Source organism: Coffea eugenioides, chromosome 3 (assembly GCF_003713205.1).
Source record: "Coffea eugenioides isolate CCC68of chromosome 3, Ceug_1.0, whole genome shotgun sequence".
Taxonomy (NCBI): Eukaryota; Viridiplantae; Streptophyta; class Magnoliopsida; order Gentianales; family Rubiaceae; genus Coffea; species Coffea eugenioides.
Window position 1 is genome coordinate 36257835 of NC_040037.1, and position 12455 is coordinate 36270289.

A 12455-nucleotide genomic window follows, 5' to 3' on the forward strand; every position below is an offset into this window, starting at 1 on the left:
CTGTAACAGAAGATAGAAAATGAATTAATAGCAACTATTAAGCATGAAAATAGAAAACATTCCAGTGCATCATTGAATATATCCATCTATCTCATGGCATGGTTTAAACCATTTAGCAAAATACAGGTAAGAAAAATACCATGTAAACAATACAGTATTTTTATAAATCTTGTCAAAATTTTACAAATATACCAAGTTTGAGTAGCTATTCCAATTTTCTCATAAGTACAATTTTTAAATGTTCAAGTATGTATTAACCTACAAAAGAATGAATATGGCAGGTAATTGTCCCTTTTTATCTTTTGTAGAGTATACCTCCCGGTTTTAGTTTGGAGTGGCCAAGAACTTTCATCAAATCCCTGAGAAAGCACTTTCTGCAGCTGAACCCTAATAGATTAACAATAATAGGAAAAAAATAATAAATCATCTAAAAGTATAGAACAAAAAGCAAATACTCAAACTAATACAACGAATAGAATACAGGGAAAACAAAAGGCAGAAAGTTAAAGAAGACATTATTACTTTCAATTGCCAATAAAATCATCATAGGTAATGGTATTGCTGTTCCAAACAGCAACAGTGACCTCTCTTAGCCCTTCAATCAAGGAGAAGACAAATTTCTCTTCAAAAGTAGGGTTTTTCCACTGTCTACATGAGTAATTAAGTAGCAGTAGAATAGAATAGTTAGGCAACAAAATGGAGAGTTTTCTTACAAGCTCGAATATTAGTGGTAATTGAAAAAACAATCAAACAGAGATAAAAAGAGGAAATAATAAGAATTACATACCTGTATGGGTACGGGTACAGAATTTAGTGCTGGAACTCCAGCCAAATGTAAGGATCTTGTCTTGAAATCCACTCCGTATCCTTCAATTTGCTGTAGTCTACAATGGCAAAGGTGCATTCCAGATTCCTGAAAGAATTCGTCAGAAATACCAACAATGTTCAAAAGAGAACAAGAACTGGAAAACAAAAAAGCAGAAGAATGATTAGCAGTGATCTCCAGGGGTTGACCTTGAATTCCAGAAATCGACATGGACGCTATTATGAAAGAGTACCAATTTCATCAGAATAAAGAAGGTAGTACCTTAAAAAAGGGAAAAACAAAGCAAGCGGCGGAAGATGCTTCTGGATGTTTTGGAGAAGAGAAAACAAAGTAGAAGAGACGGAACTTCTGAGAATAAAGGTGAGGCGAAGAGAGAAGGGGAAAAGAGAAAGCGGCGGCAGCGGAGCAAATTTAAGAAAACCTAGAGAGGAAGAATATGCAGACATCTGGCGCATCATGCGGAAAAAAAAAAGGCTGGTGACTCACATGCTTGGCATGTGAGAGGACGACGAAAACCATCCAGGTCATCAGAGCTCTTCGGCTCTTTATCTACTTATGTTGAAAAAGCATCCATTAGGGCTCTTCCAAGAGGAACTCTTCCTTCTTTTTCCTTCTTTTTGATATGGAGAATATTTTGAGGCGATTCATCTCTTAGTTTTGGAGTTAGTTCTTATCCTTTAATGAATTATATGTGTCTGTTGAAAAATATTACTGGGAGATTACATTCTGTTATGTCGTAAATTCTCAAATGCAACTCTGCTTTTTGTACAGTTGTTTGAGAGCTAGACATCTGATGAATGGTCTGAAGACAAGTTTTGAATTTTTCCTGCGTTTGAAAAGCCGTGATCATAAGCTGTTCTCTCAATCTGATGGGGCTATTACAAGGTCGATGGAAAAGATGTCATGGTTAATTCTCTCCCTTTGCTCATGTCATCAAGTTCTCGAGCCTATATTGGTAATTGTGAGAAGGTCATTTTTTTTATGTACTAGCGGTAGAGTTCAACATTGGAAGTATGCATGAAATTCTGATCCATATCATTGAATCAAATTCTGATCCATATCATTGAATCAGGAAGTGCATTTGTAAAAGGAAGGATCAACCTTGTTAGCAGTACAGTCCTTGTGGATGGCAATTTCCTGATGAGAGAGTGTCCATGCTTTGTAAGGGGAACTTGTTATGAAAAATACTTGGTGAGTTATTTTTCATTTGCAAAATTATAAGTATGGTAAATAGACAGGCCAAATACCTTTTTGTAAATACGCTGAAATTAGAAAAACAAATGAATAAATAACTAAATAAACAGAAGAAGAAAATGAACCACCTCCAGTTATTCCTGTTTGCTAACTACACATAAACAAGTGAATTTTGTGAGAATAAGCTACAAGGACGATATGTAACTTTCATCATATATGATCACTACATACTCGGTAAAATAAAAACTCTAGATTGCCCATTATCTGCACTAAGTAGCTTCATTGGGGAAAAAAATATAAAGAATATGCTATTTAATTATCAAGAAACATCACTTGTTGGGATTAGGATTTAAAGTCTTGCAAATTCGTGTTTTCAATTGTTTAGTGAGTTCTTACAAAATTATTTAGCTCTTTTCACGACTGGAATTGCTTATAAATTTTGGGGAGGGTACCTGAGTGCTAGTGTCATCCTCTAATGTTCTTAATTCTTTGCTTCTTATTCGTGATTTTTATGTATATTGTTGTAGACTTCTGATTTTATATTTCAAGAATGTAAGGACTGTTCCTAGTGAAACAAGTCTTCTTATCATCTTAGAGGGAAGATTTGAACAAGATCCAGAGTCCAGATACTTTGTTTGGATGATAGTTTGATTGCTTGGATATAAAGTTTGAGGTAGGGCTATATTGCAGGTTCAAATGGTTTTCTAGTGTCGTAACTTGATGTTAATCTAATTCACGATAAACCTCGCAAACTTATAACACAAATGCTAGGTTCCACCTAAGGAACTAAATCCAATTTTAACAACTCGGAAATAGGTGACCTGAATGTGGCTAGCTAGTTAACACTTTATACTTCTGTTAGTAGTAATTTCTCAAGAACAAAATGTCCCATTTCATTCCTTTAAGAATTAGCATTGATTCATGCTGTTATCTACTGAGAACTGTATTTCACTGATTGTTTGGCTTTATTGTATTTGCTGCATTTTGAACTCAGCAAGGCTTGCATAAACTCATAACATGAAATTCAAAATGCTATTGACTGAGGCCTGATTGTAGGTCACAGTTTTTTTGCTCACAAGACACTTTTTAAATAGAAAAGGCATGGAACCTTTTGAGGAACCTTTGCTATATTATCTAGAATATGCAATGACTTCTGAGATTTAGGACTTCAATTAGCCTAGTTCAAGTCCTCCTCTGCAGTTGCACTAGAATAGGTACGTGGAAAAAATTTTTAGTTGGAGCGATCTTTCTGTGCTGCCCCAAAAGGAAGACTCTTGCATTTTAATCACACCCAGATATGGTTAAGTTACAAGTCAGCATGGTACATGCTCATTGTTCAACTTGTAATCTGATGCCATTTCTTCCTGTGGTCATAGGCAATTATAAATCTAATTTAAGAGTGTATAGTTACAATGGTGAGTCCATGGAACTACACATGAGAGAGAGAGAGTGTGATTTTATTGAGGCCTAGAGCTCTATAAGAATCTGCATGAAAGATGATTCTGGCCGGCTACAGGGATTCTCATGCGTGAGGTACACTTCTCCTTGTGATTTTAATATTCTGATTCAAGGAAATTTATCTGGTTTTCATTACTTTTGCTGATTTCTTTGTGTTTTCGACCGAGTTGCACAATCAACAGAATCAAAAAGATCTTCCTAGATTGCCATTTATTTTAAACTTGTATGAAATTGTGAATCTTTCGTCCATTGTTTACAAGGTAAGGAACAGAGCTATGGATAAACCAATACATGGGAAAGCAGCTGGTTGGATTTTAATTTATGGTATGTCCTTACTCTCATAATCATGAATATAATCCTGGATCTGCAGCTTCCATTTTCTGGAGTGCACTTACTACTGCATTTAACCTAATGATTTTCAAAATGCTTATAGCCTTGCAGAAACAGAATTCGTCTCCATTCTGATGACAAATACTGCTAATGAGGCTTGTGAGCCCTTTTAAGGAAACATAGCTTGGTCTCCTCAAGGTGCTTTCATTGATCTGTTGAAGGATTCTGAGTTGGCACATCTGAAAAGCTTGAGGAGTAACCCTCGTACCAATTCACTTGAAGCCTTCCTATAAGATGCATATCTTCTGATCTAAAGGGAAGGTGCTGTAACAAGAGCAGCTGCCCCAACATTGAATGGTACTAGCATTACCAGATTCTCTACTTTGAGATTGATCATATTTTATTTGGATGCTCAGTTATGAAAGTTTGCTTAAATTCTCAGAAAATACTTGTCTATGCCTATGTTATGGGTGCCTCAATGCAGTATACACCATTATGCTGTCTTCTATTCTATGTTAAGGATGTCTCAATGCAAGTATACACCATTATTGCTTCATGTAAAAGTCAACGAGTATTACAATTTAACACATTGTAACGTATATGATCTCCCACAATCTATTTTGAGTTTTGGCAAATCTGGTGCAGAGAATATTTGCAAAGTTTGTTACCTTGAATTTAAATCATTTGGAGAAAACACATGCACGTTCAAGAAGGAAATGGCAAGTAGTCTACTAATATTGTTTCTGGAGGCTAATACTTTTGATGTCGTGTTCACCTGCAAGTTTTTGCATGTTTTCATTCTGACTTAGGTAGATATTAAATAGTTGCCAACATGAATTAGCAAGTTGATACACTTGCTTTATCTTGATCTATCAATTACTACAATCAAAACTTTGCCGATATCTGTTGGCAAGCTTTACAAGGAGTTCTGGAGAGTTAAGAAGCACAACTTTCCACGAGAACTTCTAGATCCCAAGGCATTTTGATTTTTATGCATACCGTTGCCTAAAATAGGGCATTTTTTTTGTCTTCAAACATTAAAATTCTTTCATGCAGGTCAAGACAAATGTCCTCAGATTGAAGAATTGGGATATCTAATGAACCTTTCAATGGCAAAGAAGCTGCTCAAAGGGCGGATTTGTTTAAAGATCCAAATTTGTACGAGTTGGGATTCTGATAGTTGGGTCAAGAATAACAAGAATGTGTTAAAAGGTATCCAACCTCAACCAAATTTAAATACTCAAACAATCCTTCATTGGCTATCAGAATGGAAGCTCATATCGATAATTCATTCCTAAGGCTTAAAAATTTGATGGAGGTCAAATTGTTGCACTGCAGCAAGTTGCAAAGGATTCGCAACATTTGGGCATCAACCGTTTCTTCACTGTCTTGTAATGGGTTGGCAAGAAGCATCAACCGTTGTAAAGTCATTTCCAGCACTTAAAATGAGAAACGGTTGATGGACACTGATGTTACATCAACAACAGGCGAAATGAGAAGTGTTTCCTTCCCTTTGACCACTGCTCCCCGTCATTTCCCATGTCCTAAAATTTTACTTGAAAGCCTAGAGATCAAGCCTGTTCACCATGGCTTACCAGTGGCCTAGGATTTGCTATATTCCTCATTTTTGTGTAGAAGAATCCAAGCCTATCATTTTGCAAGTTTCGGCACCAAGTCTGTAATGTCTTCCTTGTTGTGCTTTGCACTGATTTTTAGATATAGGCACTGAAGATATTCCACATGTCCACTTTGTACATGTCATCTATTTATCAGATCATCTTCTTCCCCAGGATTCTCAAGTTGCTTTTCAACTGTCAAAAGAATTTCTCCAGCAAGCATAAAGTTAAAATATGCTTAGGCGATTAACATTTATTCTCTATGGATTCAACTGGGCGAAAACTCCAATGCAGAAAATTCTAAAATCAATTATGCCTTCAGTGTTCTCCTGTCATACTTGAAAAAGATATTTTAAAAAGCCTCTCCAATGGTTTTTGATGGTATCACCAACTTGAGGAATATCACTTTTTTTTTCTTAATTAAAGATAACTAAACAGTCTAAAGTACTAATGTAAAGATAAATTTATGATGGAATCAAAAAAATTTGTGTAAATAAATATGTAAGTGAACCCAATTAGTGTTTTTCTTTTTTTTTTGGGAAAATGGCCAATTTAATCCCTAAATTTTTTATTTCTGTCGATTTAGTCCCTAACTTTTATTTGTAGCCAATTTAATCCTTAAACTTATATTTCGATTCCAATTAAGGAATTCAACGGCGGAGCCACCGCACCGTTTCCTTCAAGTTCCTAATTGAGCAACCCAAAAGGGGTATTTTTGGAATTTTAATGATGGGGCGGTAACAAAAATTAAAAAGAAGTGACATTAAACAAGAATTATACACAAAATGTTGATTACTAAAACAGTAGTAATTCTTCTCTTCCTCCTCATCGTCCCCTTCAACAATGATGCTGCCACCTCCAATTCCTCCGCTAAGCAGCAGACTCTGCCAAACACAGTCGGACTCCTAGTTCAACCCAAAGCTTGCCCCTAAGTCCCTCTCCGCCTCCAAGAAATTTGAGGGCTCCTCCGACTTGGTTGACCTTCGCTACAACATAGGCCTCGTCCTCTCCTCCCCGATCAACATCTACCTCATCTGAAGGCTGGTGGGCCGCCTCCCACCAGCTGCTCATCAAGGACTTCCTCCTCTCCATCTCCACCTCCGATCGCCGCGCCGCTCCTTCCCCCTCCGTCTCCCAGTGGTGGCGCACCGTCTCCTTCTACACCGACCAGACTGGCGCTAACATCTCCAGCTCCGTTCTCGTCGTTGGGGAGTACTCCGACCCCCGCTGCTCCTAGGGCACCCACCTCACCCGCCTCTCCATGCAGCAGGTCATCGCCACCGCGGTCCGATCGAAGCGTTTCCCCGTCGACCACAAGAACGGCATCTACCTCATCCTTACCTCCGGGGGTGTCACCGTCCAAGATTTTTGCCGGGCCGTTTGCGGCTTCCACTACTTCACCTTCCCGTCCGTGGTGGGCTACACACTACCGTACACCTGGGTGGGCAACTCCGGGAAGCAGTGCCCGGAGGCGCGGACCAGGAGCACTGGCCCCTCCGAATGCGAATGATAAGCATGATCGGGCACGAGCTGGCGGAGCTGGCGGAGCTGGCATCGAACCAACTGGTACGCAGAGGAGGACCCTATGGCGCCAACGGAGATCGGGGGCCTGTGCGAGGGGAGACAAATATTTCACGGAACCCATGAAAGGGCATTCTCCGATATTGGGGATTTTGGAATTAATGGTTGTTCTGTTCAAAGCCTTTCTTGTTCTTCCCCTTGCGTTCCTTGGTACCTTTGCCAGGACACCCATCAACCAAGTCCAAAAGGATGGCTTCTCCCTTGGCATAAGAAATCCCTTCGGCAGCATTCAATTTGGTTTTGGAGGCCAAGATGGCAGTAACTTTGATGGCTTCCAGCAACCTCCTGATGGCACCCAGCAGCCCTCCGGCAAGGAACCCGAATTCCATACAAATTTCCGAGGTCATTGGGAGATTCATTCTGAAAATGCTGGAGTTTCAGCCATACAGTTCCAGTTGCTGCCTAACAACAAAGCCGTGTGGTTTGACACCACCAACCTTTGCCTTTGCGGATTTCAGTTTGACCCTCCATATTGTCACCCTCGTATCCAAATTCAAAGGTGGATGGAAAGAGAAGGATAAGAGGAGGAGGAGGAGGAGGTGGGTGGTTGGTGGCGGAGGTTGGTAGTGGAGAGAAGATAATTTAAAGTTCCCAAAATGCCCTTGTTTGATGTTAAATTAGGGGCCAAATTGCTTTTAGATGGCGGCGCCGCCGTAGAAGGCTTTAATTGGACTCGAAATTTAAGTTCATGTATCAAATTGGCCAGAAATAAAAGTTAGGGACTAAATCGACAGAAATAAAAAGTTTAGGGACGAAAATGGCCATTTTCCCTTTTTTTTTTTTAAATTAATCTTTTGAGAAATTGGGTGTGAATTACCTTTATCCTTTGACTCTTATAGTCTACTTAGAAAGGAAGTTCGGATTAGAAAAGATGAGCACTTGAAAAAACAAAATATCGAAAACATTTTTCTTTACTTTTAGTGTCAAATCTAGAAGTTACCCTTCCATTGCAGATAAATACAAAATGGGAGAATAGGAGCATAACAATTGAGTACCTATCGGACGAGATAATCTACACACTAAAATAATAATCTTACATACAAAACTGATAAGTGGCTATAATATGTATTATTCATATGATACCACATTTACATTTTCAAAGGTCTTGTTGGCATTAAATAACAATAAAGGCAAATATGCACCAACGTGCATACGCAACTAGTATGAATAAATTGAAAATATTCAAATTAAATTAACTAATAAAAATATTTGGGGCAGCAAGCGTCAATTTTCCTATGTGAAATAAAATTAAATCTGAAAAGTGACTAAAATGCAATGCATTGCCTGACCATGATTTCTTATCGCATCTTTTTTTTTTCTCTCTTTTGGGGAATATTATTTGTCATAAGTTATCTAGTCTATACTGTATAGCTAATCTATAGAAATGTCATATAACAATAGGATAATATTTGTTAAAGGATTCTTTTTGTTTTGATTTATTAAGGATTTCGTTTTAGACATTTTAACAAGTGCCCATTGAATACTCTAGCAATTCACATGCATGAATGCCCATAATCAAAAGTTTTTCCCACTCAAAATGGTAGAAGTAACAATTTATCACTCTAGAATATTTGGTGCACAAGTCTCAGTAAAATGTTGATTCATTTCCAATGTCTGATATAATCAATATTTATATGTCCGATGGAATACAATTAATAAAATTTTGACTTAAATACTCATGATTAATTTATAAAACATAATACATTTTATTTCTTTTTTTGTTATTTGTTTATTTAGATCAAATTTTGACATTTTTTTCTTTCAGAATAATTGAGAATTGATGTTAAAATTTTTTAATTGTAATACTTGACTCACTCTAGTATATATATTTTTATACATGACAGTAGAATATAAATTACATAAATCAAAATAAATATAATATATACTGTAATTTTTATTATGTTTTCATGTTTTAAATGAAATTCAAAATTTTTCACACAATTGTTCAAACGTCATATAATAAAGTCTTAAAACACTTGTTTTCTTGTGAAAAACAATTATTTAAATACAAGAAATATTATTTATTATGAAAAAATGAAATTCAAATATTAATTAAGCTGACAAATGTCTTAACATATGGTGATGCAATAAAAAAGACTTATAAAAATAATTTTGACATCCTACTACTTTGGACATTTTGAGATGAAATTGGAAAGAACTTCCATATTTTTTTTGGAAATATTAATAAAAAAAGACTTATAAAAGACTTATAAAAATATTTGACATCATAGAAAGACTTATAAAAATAAACTTGACATCCGACTATTTGGACATTTTGAGATGAAATTGGAAAGAACTTCCATATGTTTTTTTTGAGCAATGGAGATTTGAAGAAAAAGATTGAAATGAATATTTAAGGCGAAAAGGTTTCCCAATTAAATGATCCATACCAAACTTGGAATGAAATAGACAAGCTAAAAAGATCTTTTGTTTTCCAGACCATTCCTGTGTACTAAACGTGGAGTGGTAGTGTACATGTAAATATTTTACACTTTGTGCTTACATTTCTTTTGCATTATATAATTGCAAGATAGGATTTATTACTGGCCCAATTAGTTATTTTTTCTCCCTGCCGTGGGCTTTATCTTTTCTCCGATACTCATCAGTCACCTTTTTTTTGGTAGATTGGATGGATTTCATTTAATTTTTACACAACATGCACAAACAAATTAAGGATCCTAACATTTTTAACATCAATCTGACAAGACAATTAGACTCTAAAGTGGTACATGTATGTAGACACTAAACTATTAATGCAATAATTAATTAATTATAAACACTACTACCAATGGCTTCAAAATGGAAAAGTCCTCGTTGCAAATTGTCTGGTCCCTTGTCTTTTAAGGGATACATTCAACTTTTTACACTGTGCTAACAAAATCAAATGAATTGTTTTTCCACCAAGAACTATCTTTTTAATAAAATTGACAATTGTTTAGGATTTCCTCCCAGCAGAAGCAGCTTAAGGGTTTAAACTATATATTTTTACCTCTCTTATAGATTCTGTGTCACTACCAACTTTTGCCTTTTTTTTTTTTGAGAATAAGCATTTATCAAAGTTTAGAAGCCAACTTTCGGATTATTTACCATGCTTTGCAATAAAGTAATTCTTTGTCAAATTCGATACTTTGGATGAGATTTGCAACTGACTTAGAGAAGATCTCAATCATACATTGTTTGCTTGAAGCATAATATCATAATCATTTGCAAGATTTTGAGACAAAATTCTAAGCCAAAGAACGAGATGGAAAACTTCCACTATTAAAGTATTCTTTTTCTATTGAACAATGAAGGGATCTTCATCTAGCCTTCTTTTCACTATTCTTTTCTCTTTTACCATATCATTGTTAAATTCATTTTTTGCATGTACGGCTAATTTTCAATTCATATTTCATGTGAACATATGCTCAGGAGGCTAGTTTTATTGTGTACTAAACTCATCATACAAGTTTAATGATCAATATCATGTCATGATTAATATTTAGATTTGACTCTATATTTCTAATTTTAATGATCTTCACAAAAAAAAAAAACAAAAACAAAAAGAAAGCCATACCAACAATTTAACTTGTGAAACAATGGATGGAGCAGGATACATTGGTATCATAAAATCGGTGAGAGCTATTGACCTTAACATGTTTCAAAATCCTCTTTCTTCTGCTTTATTATAATCCTTAGCAATTCATTGACAGAGCCAAAAGATCTTTCACTGGGGCATAAATTTTAAGAGAATTTCTTCATTCTACAATCAATAAGAGGATCTACACATCTCCACTCTCTCCTCACATATGATCAACCAATGAGATGGACCCCACTGTTTCTTACATTAACTATTTGACGTATATCTTTTCATCTTTCTCCCATAGATGGCAAAAATGTCAAATTGCTTTTTTCATACACTGTGGTTACTCTACCTAGTGGCTTCCGTAGAAGGTAGAGGGTGATAACACAAGTATTATTAAGCTATTCATTTTGCAATTCATATACTCCCTCCCTTTTTTTATAACTGACGTTTAAGGTTTTGCACACCAATTAAGAAAAGTTTTTCATTGCTTAAATCTATACACTATTTTCCTTTTGTACCCTCATTAATTGTCCAATTATTAGGAGAGAAGCAATAATCACTAGGAGTAGTAATTAAGAACCGTGTATTGGAAAAGAGAGATAAAAGGGTAAAATTATGAAAAAATAATTAATGTTGTATGGGAATAATAAAACGACAGATAAAAGTACATTAGAGCAAATTTCTTAAACGTTAGTTATAAAAAAAGGGAGGGAGTAGTAACTTTCACAAATACCAAGGCACTCCAAACAATTTGAATTAGATGGCCACTTAGAGAATTGACCCAAAGCCACTTTATCTAGATATAATGATTGCTTTCACTATGAAAGTTGAATTCCATAGTAACAACTGATTGCTTTCACTATGAAAGTTGAATTCCATAGTAACAACTCTAATCTTGGGATGGAGGAAGTATTATATTGTATATTTGAAATAATAAGAAGGATTTCCCAGCCGCACGTGCATCACTTGGGTGAGTAGTTATTTGACTCACAAAGTCTATCTGACTACATTTTTGCAAAATAAGAAAAAAGAAAAAAAATTAATTTATTATCCAATTAAAGATTCTGTTTCACTTGCAAAAGTTTAAGAAGAAATTTGAGTGAAATTCACGTTAATAGTTCATACCCAAACATTTTCCCCCTCTCCCCACTTCTTAAATACCACCATTTTCCTGCTAAAAAAAATAGAACAAAAAAAAAACTTAAACATATTGTATTGTACATTCTACATAAAAAGACATTTCCTAGCCACTCAAATTCATATAAACCTTTAAAAAAGAAAAAGAAATGTGAATACCATATAGAATTTCGAGTGTGTTTGATAAAACTAAAATCTGAAAACTGAAGTCTGAAATCTAAAATATGAAGTCTGAATCCATTAAGTTATTGAATTGTCAAATATTAAATCTAAGGGTTAATTACATTTACCTCCCCTGAGGTTTGACCATATTACCAAATCAATTCCTGTAATTTGTCCAAATAACGGTCTCACCGTTTGAATGATCAAACATTTAACAAAAACCCCCTTAATGCCGAAAATGCCCTTATTGAGGTCATGTTGCATTAAAAAAAGAACATATTTTTATTTATTAACCTGAAGCAATTCAAAAAAATAGAAAAAGTTTTTGCTTATTATTTTATAAAAATCATATCTTTGCTTCCATAAATAGTTTTGAATCAATAATTATTTTAAATCTTAAAAATGAATATTAAAAATTAGATAAATTGAAAGAAAAATAAAAAAGAAGCAATTATTTTAAATCCTCAAGTATGGTTCGAATTTGTGGTTCAAGGCATGTTGCGGAGAGCACAAGGCATGTTTTCCTCAATTTGAACCATACTCCAGGAATTAAAATAATTTCTTCTTTTTTTATTTTTCTTTCAAT

At 35.1% G+C, this 12455-nt stretch overlaps 1 pseudogene; it reads left to right on the plus strand.

Annotated features, from left to right (window-relative positions):
* The first annotated feature begins 5394 nt into the window (after nt 1-5394).
* Nucleotides 5395-7591, plus strand: LOC113766509 (annotated as a pseudogene).
* Nucleotides 7592-12455: the final 4864 nt, after the last annotated feature.